This window comes from Tamandua tetradactyla, chromosome 10, assembly GCF_023851605.1.
Source record: "Tamandua tetradactyla isolate mTamTet1 chromosome 10, mTamTet1.pri, whole genome shotgun sequence".
Taxonomy (NCBI): Eukaryota; Metazoa; Chordata; class Mammalia; order Pilosa; family Myrmecophagidae; genus Tamandua; species Tamandua tetradactyla.
In genome coordinates, this window is record NC_135336.1 from 45340699 (window position 1) to 45354997 (window position 14299).

General features: G+C 38.2%; 1 long non-coding RNA gene across 6 annotated transcripts in view; it reads right to left on the reverse strand.

Annotated features, from left to right (window-relative positions):
- Positions 1-13485, reverse strand: part of LOC143647888 (uncharacterized) — a 251756-nt gene extending 238271 nt beyond the window's left edge. For 2 of the 6 annotated variants that reach the window (XR_013158249.1, XR_013158254.1), the window contains exons 1-2: positions 10934-10976; positions 9779-9874 (exon numbers count right to left, since the gene is read on the reverse strand). This is a non-coding gene — a long non-coding RNA (uncharacterized LOC143647888). Of the gene's footprint in view, positions 1-5115; positions 5222-9778; positions 9875-10759; positions 10796-10933; positions 10977-13231; positions 13312-13439 lie in introns of those variants that run through there. The other 4 variants (XR_013158250.1, XR_013158251.1, XR_013158252.1 and 1 more) reach the window with 4 other exon arrangements.
- Positions 13486-14299: the final 814 nt, after the last annotated feature.

Here is a 14299-nt window from a genome sequence, read left to right on the forward strand (position 1 = left end):
ACAGACCCTAGACTATTAGAAGCAAAAGGGGCTATAGAAAACACCTATTCTGAATTTTTGAAACTTGTTTAAATCAGCAAAGTCCTTTTCAAATGGAATATTACATGGAACCCCCTACATATAAAACAAGTAAAAGAGGAAATGCTCTGCTTGAAGAGGGGGACAGACAGTTTGACTTACAGTAATCTCTCTTCCTCTCATCAACCCTTGAAGCACCTCTAGGAAGCACAGTTTGTTACTATTGATGTAGTCCAATGCCTTCATTTTCTAAGAAATAGTCCCTAAAGATATTTTCCACTAAATGAACATATACAAGGCAGGACTGATGAGCTGCAGTGATTAAGATAGGAGTTTCCTTTACCTGGGGGTAGAATGATTATCATCTGATGTGCTTCTTAAAAACGCATACTCAGGAGCATACTCAGGAGCCTAACTTCAGATTTAGAAAGGTAGACAGAACCAGGAATCTGCCTTTTAAGCAAAATTTCAGGTCATTCTAATGCACACTAAAGCTTGAGAATCCCAAGATGCTAAGTCTACAGGTTGATGTTAAATGGGAATAACCATAAAGGGTGTAATAGACTGAATAATGGCCCTCAAAGATATCAGCTCTTAATTTCTGGAATCTCTAACTGTGACCTTATATGGAAAAAGACATTGCAATGTGATTAATTTCAGAATCTTGAGATAGGAAGATTATGGATTATCTGGTGAGTCCTAAAGGCAATCACAGGTATCTTCTTAAGTGGGAGAGAAAGGTATTTATTTGACCACAGACAGAAGAGAAGAAGGCAATATGCCCACAGAGGCAGAGATTGGAATGTTAAATCTGGAAGCCACCAGAAACTGGAAGAGGCAAGGAACAGCTTGTCCTCTAAAGGTTCTAGAGGGAGTACAACCCAGCATAAGGCAACTCAGCTTTCATATTATACGAAAAAGACAGCTTAAATCCTTTAAACTCCCCCTTGTCCTTGTTCTAGCTCCAGTCAATAAGCTGCTTTCTGCTTTCTCTGGTATCCCCTCGCTTCTACTTGCTACATGAAGAAGTACCATTATATCTATTGTAGAGCTCAAGTTTAAGAGATGTAACAAGACTTAATTTTAAATAAACCAAAGTGTCCATTCATTAAAGCATTTTTTATATTCCAGAAGGATCTGCATTTTATTTGCTTTCTCATGACAAAACTTGCTCTAGAATTAAAAAACATATTTATCTTTTGTCAGCAGCATTAGAATTTAGATTTGTGGTTACTAATGCTACCAGAAACATTTTCAAGAAGGTATATAAATTCTATTTTAAGCCAGGAGGTATTCATAGAACACAAAAAGGAAACCTGGTATTCACCATGTAGAATAAACAGTAGGTACCTACTCTTACTACATTTGTAATCTAGTAAACTCAGAAAGGCAGAGACTGTGTAATAATAATTACAAAAAAGGATACTTGGGTCAGAGAGGTTATAGGTGCCTGAAGAATCCAGTTGTTTCAAGGCTAGGGATTTCACTGATTTACCTCACCAAAAATAAACATGTTAATGGTGACCAAATTTTTCTCAACAAAAAGTGACAACTATAGCAACAAACATGACCAAAATATTTGAAATTGTAATCACCTTAGAAAATCTTAGAAAGAGAATTACCCTACAATCACCTTACCTCCTTCGTTGTTCATTCCTAAATATCTGCCCATCCATAAAATCTATTAAACATTTAACTGACACAGTGGGTGGTCAATAATGACTATAAAAGTATTTAGTATTAGGCCAAGTCCCCTACCCATAACTTCCAGAAGGCCCTTTCCAAAGCCAAAACCGCACCCCTGCTCCAGCAGTCCTGTGATTGTCCTTGCACCCACCTTCTGTCAGCTGCATTCCTGCGATAGTTCCCCTGACTCAACCTCTGCCCTTGAGCAGTCACAGCCTGGGCAGCTATAATCTTGCAATAGCTCTCCTTATCCAACCCCCACCCCACCCCACCCTTGGCAGTTACAGCCCCAGCAGCTTCAAACTTGCAATAACTGCAATTTCTAACTCCTGAGCTAAAGGATGAAAATCCACTGCCTCCCTTTCCCTATCTCTGCCAACCATCCTATAAAAGCTGTACACCTTCCCCTTCTCAGGACTGTTGCCATCTGAAGCGTCAACCTGCTTGCACATAGCCTCACAATAAAGCTCCTTTAATCAAGTTTTGGTCCCTTCTCCTCCTTCCTGATCAAGAAACCTGTCATTTAGTAATAATAGCAATCAATAGCTTCTAAAACTTACACAGCTTTCATTATCTCCTATCCACAATCATGCTTTACTTGCAGTCTCATTAAATCCTCTCACCACCCTATGAAGGAGATTTTATTATTCTCCTTTTATAGAAGAGATGCTGAAGTTTAGAGGATACCTGGTTTAGGACTATAAAGAAGTGGGGATACAGAATTTGCCAGTGCAGATTACTGAGCTCTTTCTTTCAATAAGACTAGGCTATCTGCCAAATACGTGGCTGTAAATTCCATGGACAAAGCTTAAGTCTTCCAAAGCTTCAGGGTCCTATGGTGAAGGAGAAGGAAGGAGAAGTTGGAGAAGAGAATAATGTATCAAGATAAAACTGAGAAATACTTAGAATAAAACCCTTTTAAAAGCAGGACAAAAATAATTCTATGAGTTTCTGATGATAGAGATTTTGTCTGTTCATTTATGTTCGCATTCACCCTCAACAATTATCTATTGAGTGTCTCCTAAATGCCAGGCATTATTCTAAATTCTTGAAATACGTAAGTGAACAAAACAGATAAAACCCTTTCCCGTGTTGAACTTGTATTCTAATTCATCTCTCGATCCTCACACCTGGCCCAATGTCTGACACAAAGAAGTCACCTGATAAATGTCAGTATTTAGGACTGTGCCTGGTAAAAAAAAAGCAGACCCTGAGTAAATGTTTAATGAATCAATGAATTGAAACACTGAATTGAACAGAAGAGAAGTCACTCCATCTAACATTTTACAGGCTTCCTTATATGTGTCAGGTACAGAAAATAAAAAAGATAAATAAGATGAAATCCTTGCCCTCGGATAACTTAGAATCTAGTAGAGAAGAGAGGTGAGTAAACAGATCATTTCAATACAGTATAGCAGGTAGTTAAATAAATCTCCTGGGATGTTGTGTGGGCCATAGAAAAGGGGCCCTTACCTCAGAGAGAAGGCTTTTTTAGGTTACAATACCTGACCTAATTCTTAAAAGATAACTGAGAGTTAGCCAGTCAATGAAAAGGCAGAAGGACATTGCAAACAAAAGGAACAGCATAAGCAATGAAAAGCTTGGAAATGAGAGAGACTATGATTTCTCCCAGCCCCTAGTAGAAGGCAAGAGTAATTGTAGGGTACAAGGAGGATAGAATGGAGTAGCACAGATGTGAGATTCTTTAGTCTTTGGAGGCCAAATTGCCAATCATTTATGTTTGTTCCGAGTTCACCTCCAAACACAGGTAGTTATGGGGCATTCTGAGAGTGACAGCGGGAAAGCAGAGCAAGAAACCAGTGGGCCCAGAAAGCACACATATTCTCCACCCATGAAGTCAAATAATCATGGCCATAGCAGCCAGAAGAGGCCACAGTGGAACAAAGCCTCTGAGGATTCCAAATAATCAGGGAAATCATAAAGGCTTTGGTGTGTTCAGTCCTTGCTTGGCACAGTAGAAAAGTACAAACTTTATTTGTACAGATCATTTCGTGGAGTCAGTTCCACCTAGGTGAGTAAGTTGAGGTATGGGGAAAAATGTCTGGAGAAGAATATAACCTGTGTAGACTCAGGAAATGCACAGCCTCTTCTTTCCCAGTGTACATTAAGAACAGGAGACAACATACCAGCCTCCTGATTCTGTTTAGTTTATACCATTTACAGAATGACTTGGGCAGATTCCCTTTGCCAGGAAAAAGGGGATGGAGCAGGGAGAGCATTAAGGGAGTGGGTATCAACCCAGTTCAGTAAGGGACATTCATGGAATCTGTTTATTTACCAGATTAATGCCAAGTTCATTAGCAAAGGCTGTTCTGAAATGCTTGCTTAAGATTGCTGGAGATTGATGGGGACCCAATGATCCCATAAAAGTTAATCCTTTAGTATAGTTTGTACCTGTTAATGCACCTGGCAATGTCTGAGAGGGGAAACAGATGCTAATAATTAAATGAGATCATTTCAAAGACAGACATACGCTATGAGGAAAATGAAACAGGAGGTTAGTGTTTTAGACAGAATAGAGGTAATTAAGCTGCAATAACAAACAACTCTAAAAATCTCAGTGTCTGAAGACAAATGTTTTTTCTCCTTACTAGTGTTTCCTATACAGTATATATCAGTGGGGACTCTGCTCCCTGTGGTTCTCACACCTGGACAACACCAAAGCTGCAGAGATGCACTATCTCCTCACATTTGTCTATGTCCAGTTGGCCACACAGTACCCCAGAATCCTTCCAACTTCAAGGTGTCAGGAAAGCGTAACTTTCCTATGTGTTCCAAAGGAGAGAAGCATACATGGATGGGGACACAAGAAGGAGAGTGAGGGACGAGGGAGGTGGGTAGGCATTGAGGCACAAGACCCATTCGAGTGGTCTAGAAAGGTTCTCTAAGGAGATGACATTTGAGCTGAGAGCTGAATGATGAGAGGGAACCCTCCATGTGAAAAGCAGTGGGAAAGGCTTTTCAGGCAGGGAGAATGCAAATGCAAAAGGTCTTCAGGTCAGAGCAAGTATAAAAGAAAGTGATTGATGGTTAGTGCAGCAAGAGCAGTGAGTGAGGGGGAGAATGGTAGGCAATGGGGTCAGAGAAGTCAAATGATGAAAAGATTTGAGGGTCATGACAAGGAATTTGGGCTTTATTCAAAGTGTACCCCAAACTCAAGTTGACTGACAAATGTCCCCTCTTTTTAATGAAAGCAAAAATTCATCTTTTCAGCACACTGAAAATAAAAGTCTTTGAAAAACAGAAAACTTTTCAGAGTTTTCTGTTTTTCAAAGACTAGACTGAGTCTTTACCTTTTTCGTACTAACCTCAAGTTCACCTTTTTTCTAAGCACTTGAAATACCCCAGAACATAGTGACAAGCCTTAGAAAGTTTCCTGGAACTTTTTACCTCAGTTCTGTGTTTTCTCAGGTCTCACTGCAGTCTTGGTTAGCACCCAGATCTGAGCTCTTAGCTGCTGACATAACACACATTCTCCGAAGAGGCAGGAAACAAGGAAGTTACCATTGTGAGAAAAAAACTTTATTTTCCTACCAGAGAAATATCTGCTCTCTGTTAGAGCCCAGTATTTTTAGAACTGAACCAAATATAGAAAACATTTTATTCCCTAGATTGATTTGATGATAATGAATCCTTTTGAGTTTCCAGAATAGCTTTCCAAAAGAGTTCTTGAGAGCGTTATCTTCCACACCAGCTATTAGCAAAACCCCTTCATGTCTAAAACATTGTTCCCTGCTCTCCAACAGTGAAAAATGTTTACTAAAACCAAGCAAATCTCTCTGAGCCTCATGTTTCTCATCTATAAAATAGGCATGATCATTAATAATAGTGAAGCCAACCATGGACATGATGCAGCTGCCGCTGAATGAGCTCACTCCCCCCACTTCCAGCCATATTGGCTGACTCATGCATTTTCCCAGGGTTCCAATAGAGAAGTGAACTCTACCAGGGGCTTTCATCATGGGAGGTGTCCCAGGCTGCTTCGTGAAGGCCACTGCCATGAATGACCAGTGAATATTGTGGGAAATTTGACAACCAGCTCAGCTGACTTGACTATAATGCTAAGTAATTGATATCCTTTTTGTTCAGACAACTCTATTAGGGTAGTTCCTAATATCTGCCCTGCAGTACAGAATAATCACTAAATATGTAAACTTCACAGTCAGGTAATCTTATACCCAATCACAGCACAATCACTTATTAGCTTTTATTTAACTAACTGTGCTTCATTTTCCCTTGTGTGAAAATGGGGATAATAGGGCTATTATTACATATTTCATGTAAATCTGTCAGCATTGTACACAATCCGCAGTGAGTTTCAATAAACATTAGCTTTCGCCATCATCATTTTCATCATCATCATCGACAACAACCTTTAGGAGTACAGAGTCGCTACTTAAAAATCTCTCCACATGATTTGGGGATGTCAATTATTCAGTCTCTGTTTATTCAAGAACCATTCCAAAGAGTAGACTCAAACTTGGGAAGAATCTCTGAAACTTCCTTCAGACTGTAGGTTTCACAGTGAGGTACTTCTTCCTCAAATTTGTTTTTTAATAGTTGCCCCTTTCCTTTCTTTGTGCACTTGTTTGGCTCTTCCTCTTCTAAGCTTAAGTGGGTCATCTCTTTTGTGCCGCAACCATTTTTATTTGATTTTCATTATTGAACAGTACTGAGGCTTATTTTCTACTAATCCCAGCATTGTATAACCCATGGAAACTGGCATCAGGTTTAAGGTTTGAGATAATTCAGTCTTACGCCATTACGAAAATTAAATAATATATTGTGAAAGTATGTATAAACTATAACATTCAATTTAAATTTTAGCCATTAATATAATGCCAGTTCCTTTATAGTTTCTTTATGCTCCTCAACTATTATAAAACTTTGTCATTCAAACTGTAAACACAACTGGGTTGACTAGTTTGGCTTGTTTGAAGTGAGTCCAATTAAGGCGTTAACCCTAATCTCCTATTTCCAACACCAAAAGGAGTGCCTTTGGAAAAAGTCATGCAAACCAGAATAGGAACAAAGAGCTATAGATGAAGGCTAAAGAGAGAAGCATATAATTAATTTCCAACAATCTCTTCCCGATAGTATAAAATTCTTAAGAATGCCTAAGAATTCACAATAGATAGATACCACAGTAGGTAGATACCAATAGCTCCTCCAGTTCAGAAGACAATAATCTCATGATAAGTAGCTTGTTCAACCAAAATTAATTCTAAAGGCCCACAACTTAGTTTAAAAAATAAATAAATCTTCTTTTTTTTTTTTTTCTTTTGCATGAGCAGGCACCAGGAATCAAACACAGGTTTCTGGCACGGCAGGAGAGAACTCTGCCACTGTGCCAAGGTCCGCCCAATAAATCTTCTTTTAACTGAACTGCTCATATATCTCCGTTTTACATTTTTTTTAATTTTTTCATATACCTGTTTTTGACCCCCTAATATCTGTTTTTCTTTACAAAATCCCAAATAACAAGGAAATCTTCAAAACTCCCCATTTGATAGACACTTAAAGTGTGACATAAAGAGAAAAGGAAAGACATAGAAGTTATCTGAGCCTCTCTTAGTACTATCTCTTTTTCCTTCTCCTATTACAACCATCCTAGTTTATACCCTTGTCATGTCGATAGTCTCCTAAACAGAACCCATGTAAAGCCCAGACTCCATAGGCAATGTGGAGTATGTAGCATGCAGTACATATTTATTAATCCTCCCCTCAAACACCCAGTTCCAACTTCCACATTCATTTGCTAAAACTCTACTATCTGGTCAGTCTTCTTGCCTCTGGAGAACTCCTTACCCATACCCCTCCTCCCCCCACTACCAGTCCCATCATTAAAAGCTACCATGAAACCACCTAGCCTTTGGAGTCTCTGTCTACCTCTCCCCCTTTTCTCGTTTGGTGTTAAGAGGAAATAAACATTCACAGATCTTTAAATCCCAAAGGGCTGTGAATTGAAGGCATGTGGACTGGCCTCTGACTCTGTCATCAGGTAAAAATTTCAATATTTGAATGCCTTAGAGGAAATTAGGGCTTGGGGCTCTGAGATCTATTTCAGCCAGTTTGTGGATAAAATAAATTTCAGAAGGCAGCCTTCAACCCAACCGCAATTGAGAATGAACTTTCTATGGAAAATCTCTAAATTCTAAGCAATTCATTTGCAAATTATCTTTAAGCAACGTCCCATTCATTCTAACACGTTTCTGGTATGATTTTTTAAAGCAGTTTGGCCTTATATATTTTTTTTTTTTTAAAGACAGAGAGAAGGAAGGAAGGATAGAAGGAAGGAAGGAAGGAAGAAAGGGAAACATCTTTAAACATTTTCTTGTTTTATTGTATTTTGTTTTTTTGTTTTTGTTACATGGGCTGGGGCCGGGAATCGAACCGAGGTCCTCCGGCATAGCAGGCAAGCACTTTGCCCGCTGAGCCACCGCGGCCCGCCCTGGCCTTATATTTTAATAGCTTCAAAAATATTTGAATAGGGGCTCACAGTCAACCAAGATGGCAGTGTAAGAACTCCAGGGTGCCATTCCCCCCAAAGAATCTTTGATCAACTGGCAAAAACTGGCAGAACCATCTTCTTTAAAATTATGGAAACTAGTAAAAGGTCACAGTAAAGAGGCAAATGCTGAATCAAGAAAACCCAACTTGAAAAACAGTAGTGGTAGAGGGCAGTGCGACGGAGGCTCAGCAGGCAGAATTCTCGCCTGCCATGCCAGAGGCCAGGGTTCAATTTCCCATGCCTGCCCATGCAAAAAAATAAAAAATTCAAAAAAAAAACAAAACAGTAAGGGGTAGTGGTGCAAGGATAGGTCAATGCTAAAGTTCTCACCTGTCATGCAGGAGACCTGGGTTCAATTCCTGGCTTATACATTGTCCAAAAAGCAAACACTAAGAAACACAAACAAACAGAAATTCAACAAATGGTGCTGCAATAATGGGATACTCACACAGAAAAAGAATGAAATGTGGTCCCCCCCCCCCCCCACAAAAAAAAAGAAAAACAGTAGAGGAAGCTTCTGGTGTCCTTACACTGCCCGCCTCCACCCGCCCACCCCAGTATGCTGTGGAGGCATGCAGTGCTCCCACTGTGGGGCCCTAGTCCTGTTCCAGAGGGAGCAGAGTAACCCCTATGCCCATACCGGGGTGCCTGTATGTTGGTGTCAATCTGTAGGCTGGCAGCCTAAAAGACCGAACTAGGAAAACTCATCTCAATCTCAGCCTCCCAGAACTTGTCCCGCAGTCAGATGCAGATTATGGACATTTAAACCAGTAAAAAACAATTAAGTCAAGGCAGGCTGGGCCAAAGGATTACCTGCTTTAGGTAACACAATAGAGCATGAGGGCATGTATTTCATAAGAAGTAAGAAGCGATTCAAATTCCTATAAATAGAAGAATATCTAAGACCAAAATTAAGCACAAGCCCAGGAAGCTCAGAAAAGTGTGTTAGGGGCAGGGTAGGGGGAGAGGTGATATGTGGGAGCTCTATAATCCTGTCAACCCACAACTTCTCTAATAAAAAAAAATTATTTAAAATTTTGAGTATGATTTGACCTTATATCATTCAAAGACAGAAAATATTTTTAGTAAAATAAGGTTAACTGAAGCATTCTTTTATGTGTGTGCGTGTGCATGAGCCGAGAATTAAATCCAGGTCTCCTGCATGGCAGTTGAGCATTCTACCACTGAATCACCCATAAAACAGTCTTTCTAAGAGAAAAAAAAAGGGGGGGGGAGAAAAGCCTAAGGGAAAGGGTACAAAAATATGTATATTCTTTAAATAGTATACAACCATTAATGCTGTTCAGAGAATTTTTTAATGCATTGGGAAATTCTTATATGATAATATATAGAAAGGTAGCATATAAAATTTATCAGAATATATTTTACCTATATTTAATTAAAAGAAGCAAAACTTGAGAGTGCACGGGTGGTTCAGTGGTAGAATGCTCACCTTCCATGCAGGTGACCCAGGTTCAATTTCCAGACCATGCACTTAATAAATAAATAAATAAATAAAAATAAGCATAACTTCAGACCCACCTACACTTCTTTTCTTGAACATTTCCCTGGAGTTATTTGTCCCTGAATACATCCTGGGCTTTCAGATTCAACCACTCAGTCTCGCTATTCCATTTCCTGGAACATAACCCAGAAACACATCTGTTCATTCCTCCATTCAAATACAGACATATGTCAGGTGACTATTACATGCTAAACATGGTCCTGGGGCTGGGGACACAAATATGATTAATATTTCGTGTCTAAGCATCATGTAATTCATAATCCATGTAGGAAAACAGACACAGCAACAGAACGGCATGGCAAATAAAATGTGGTGAATGAATAATAAAGGTGTAACAAAGTGCTAAGAAGCTCAGGTCTGTCATACATTTTGTTATTCTCTGCAAAGCCTTGCTTGAGTAGCTATTCAGAAAATATTTGTTGATATTTAATTGCTTGAAATACAGACAGCTAAATAAATGCATCCATTTAATTGAGCAAGTGATTCAGTAAGAATCTTCAAATATGTGATCATTTTAATCAAATTAATAGAGAGCAGTTGACTTTACTTCTATAATATAACATGGAAAAAAAACAGCTGTCAAGGAAAATGTCAGTGCATCTTAAGTGATGGAAATATTTTTATATTTAAACTCTACTGTCCCTTTAATCAGAGGTCACAAGATTTCATGTACAAAAAAATCATATGAAAGATATAGTTAAAATGTAGATCCAGTAGGTCTGAACTGAAGCCTAGTAATAAGCTCCTGAGTTTATTCAGATGCAGTAATACAAAGACTATACCTTAATGAATGAAACTTTAATTTAATATACACATTTTGTGCATATAATATTCTATCACAATAATAAGCTTTAAGAAATAGTACCCTAATTCAGGAAAAAAAATTATAAAATACTAAAAACAGGAAAAAAATTAAACTTATTTTCTGTACAAGAACTGCCATCTCTGTATATGCATAGACTCAGATATTAATTAAAGAATATTGCTGTTCTACTTACATGTGTCAATAATGCAAACTCCAATTACTCTGTCACTTGGTAAGAAGAAAGACAATATTGTGAAATAGGATTTTTAACATCTGAAGTCTAGCTCTAAGCTAAACTGAAATTTATCTTGGAAGCAACGTGAATCAAATTTCCTGCAGAAGTTCGTCAATGGCAAGGCACACCTACCATTTTACCAACTGATGAGTCAGAAGCCTGGGAGCAGAAAGCTATGAAAAGATGAAATTTGTAATTAACTTATGAGAACATGTTGTCTTCTTTCTAATAGCCTCTAATCCACAAGTTAAGATTGGTACATAAAAATTATGACCCTTTTGAAAATCTGCCACAGTAAAGACAAGAAAAAATGCTTAAGACAAAAGAAAAATTTTCAAGAGGAAATTGGCCACAGTATGCAACTGTATTTGCTGTGTTGTTTGCTCTAAAGTCTAGGTGTGTTACACAGGGTTCATAGACTTTATGCTTGTTCCAGTGATCACAAGACATAATGTACTGGAGAAAAAGGAAAATGAGCTCATTTCTATTCCAAGTTCCCACAGGTAAGCTCTACAACCATAGAGAAATGACTTAACCTCTCTGAATGTCAGATTCCACCTTTGTAAAATGTGGGGTCTCTAGTGTCCTTTCCACTTTTATTGGAAAACGGAGACAATAACGGACTAAAATAAACCCACTGAAGACTATGTGCTTAAGTGAAAAGAGATCTACAGTGTATTGGGCATACTATACTGTGTTCCTATGTCTTTGCACAGTGTCTAATATGGGTTCAACTAAGTGATCAATTAATATTTGCTATATAAATGAATGAACCAGTGAAATTACCCCGACTAAGTGGCTGTGGTGGGCAGGATGATGCTCTCCCAATGACGTCTATATCCTGATCCCTGAAACTTATGAATATGTTACCTTACGTGGCAAAAGGGACTTTACACATGTGATTAAGTTAAGAATTTTGAGATTGGGGAAATTATCCGGAATTACCTGGGTGGACCCAATATAAATGCAAGGGTCTTTATAATAGGAAGGGAGGAGAAGCAGAGGGAGAAGATGTGAGGATGGAAGTAGAGATCATTGGCCAGAAGCCAACAAATGCCCACAGCCTCTAGAAGCTAGAAAAGGCAAGATATGGGTTTTTCCCTAGAGCTTCTAGAAAAGAATGAAGTCTTGCTGACACTTTACTTTTAGCCCTATAAAACGCACTTCAGACTTCTGACCGTCAGATTATAAGGTAATAAATTTGTGTTGTTTTATATGAATGAACCTTGAAGACACTTTTGCCTGAAGATCACAGCAAATGAAATAAGCCAGACGCAGAAGGACAAATATTACTGATATGAAATAATTAGAACAAATTCACAGAGCCAGAAAATAGAATACAGGTTATCAAGGGCTGGGGTGAGGATAAGGAATGTCAAATTGGTACATAATTTCTATTTGGGACAAAGGAAAATTTTGGGTAATGGATAATGGCGATGATAGCACAGCATTGTAAATGTAATTAACACTGCTGAATTATGTATTTGAATGTGGTTAAAAAAGGAAATGTTTGTATACATGTTACTAGAATAAATATAGGATGTACAACACAAACATTATCATACATAATATAAACTACAGATGCTGGTTAACCGTACAATTATAATAATTTTTTTTTCAACAATTGTAACAAAGTTGCCACACTAATAATGCTAGGTGTTATCATTGGGGGAGGGGATATATGGGAACTCTGCATTACCTGCATGACTTTTCTATAAATCCACAACTTCTTTAATTAAAAAAATTATATTAAAAAAATGTATTGTTCTGAGCCACTAAATTTGTCCTAATTTGTTGCAATATCAATAGAAAATTAATTGAGTGATTCAAATTATTGACACTACTATAAATTTAGCAAACCAAATTTTGGTCAATGAACACTCATTATGACCTCTTTGAAAAAAGGTCATGAAAGAATCAAAAGATTCTGGTTGAGGAAATGAATGTCCACACGTGAGATGATATGAACTAGTTACCATGTGGGTATGAACTGATAACAAAGCTACCAAGTTTAGTACAAAGGAAAATGGAACACGATTTGGCCCCTGGCAAAGGCTTCCTGAAGGAGAAAGGGGGCTGGGATCTTGATCCAGTCAAGTTGATGAGCTGGCAGGTGAGGGATTTACCATAAAGAGTAAAAGCAGAAAAGAGAAAGTCATTTTAGTGATATAAAGCAAAAGGATTCTTTTTACTATGAGCAAGAGCTGAAGAGATTAAGGCTCTTGGTTTGCCAGAGATTGTTGATAGGGGGATTTTAATGCTTGAGATTTTATTGCCATCCTTCATCAGGAAAATAGAAAAGTGATGTTTCAGTTTGTTAAAGCTGTTGGAATGTAATATACTATAAATGGATTGGCTTTTACAAAGGGGATTAAATTTGCAGTTCTGAGGTCATGAAATGTCCAAATTAAGGCACCAACAAGAAGACACCTTCTTGGAGAAAAGGCAGTTGTCTTCCAGGTTCCTCTGTTACAAGGGAAGGCACATGGTGACGTCTGCTGTCCTTCTCTCCCTGGTTTAGAATGACTCTCTCAGCTCTTGTGAGTCTGGGGTGTTTTCTTTCTGCATCTCCAAACATCTGTGTCCTCTTCAAAATATCCCTCTCTTAAAGGACCCTGATAAGCAGATTGAGATGTACCTTGAATGGGCACATCACATCGCCATGGGAACCACCTCATCAAAAGATTCTACCCACAATTGGGCATGTCACATCTCCATGGGAACTACCTAACAAAAGATCCCACCCGCAATAAGTCTGTGCCCACAAGATTGGATTAAAAGAGCATGGCTTTTCTGGGGTACATAACATTTCAAACCAGCACAGGTGGAAAGGTTGCTCTCGTTCTGCACTGTCCAATACAGAAACGACTAGCCACACGTGGCTACCGAGCACCTGAAATGTGTCTAGGCCAAACTAAGATCTGCTGAAAGCGCAAAATACACACAGGATTTCAAAGACCTAGTATGAAAAAAAAAAAAAGGATGTGAATATCAGGAATAAATATTTTATTGAGTACATGTTGAAACGTGTTTTGGGTATAGTGGGTTAAATAAAATGTATTATATAAACCAATTTCACCTATTTCTTTTTACTCTCTTGATGTACCTATTAAATATTTTTAAATGATGTGTGTCACTCACAGTATATTTCTCCTGGATAGCAGGCTCCAGATTGATTTTGCCAGCAGTAGTCATCAGTAGCGCATTGCAGTGCTAAGAAAAGAGAATCCAGATCAGCAGAAAGGTATGGTTGTAGATAAACAGGGAGAGAGGGAAAAGTCAATGAGAGACAGTGGAAAAGAAATCAGTGGATGAAAGAAATACATATATTATATAAGTATATATATTACTATACACACCTGGAAAAATTGATATATGAGAAGTTTCTAATCTGAAATGTCACCATGATTATAGAACATATAAATTAAATGAAATATAAAACTCTGGGCTTAATGCCTAAAATAGCATGTATACTCAATAATTTCATTTCTCTCCTGC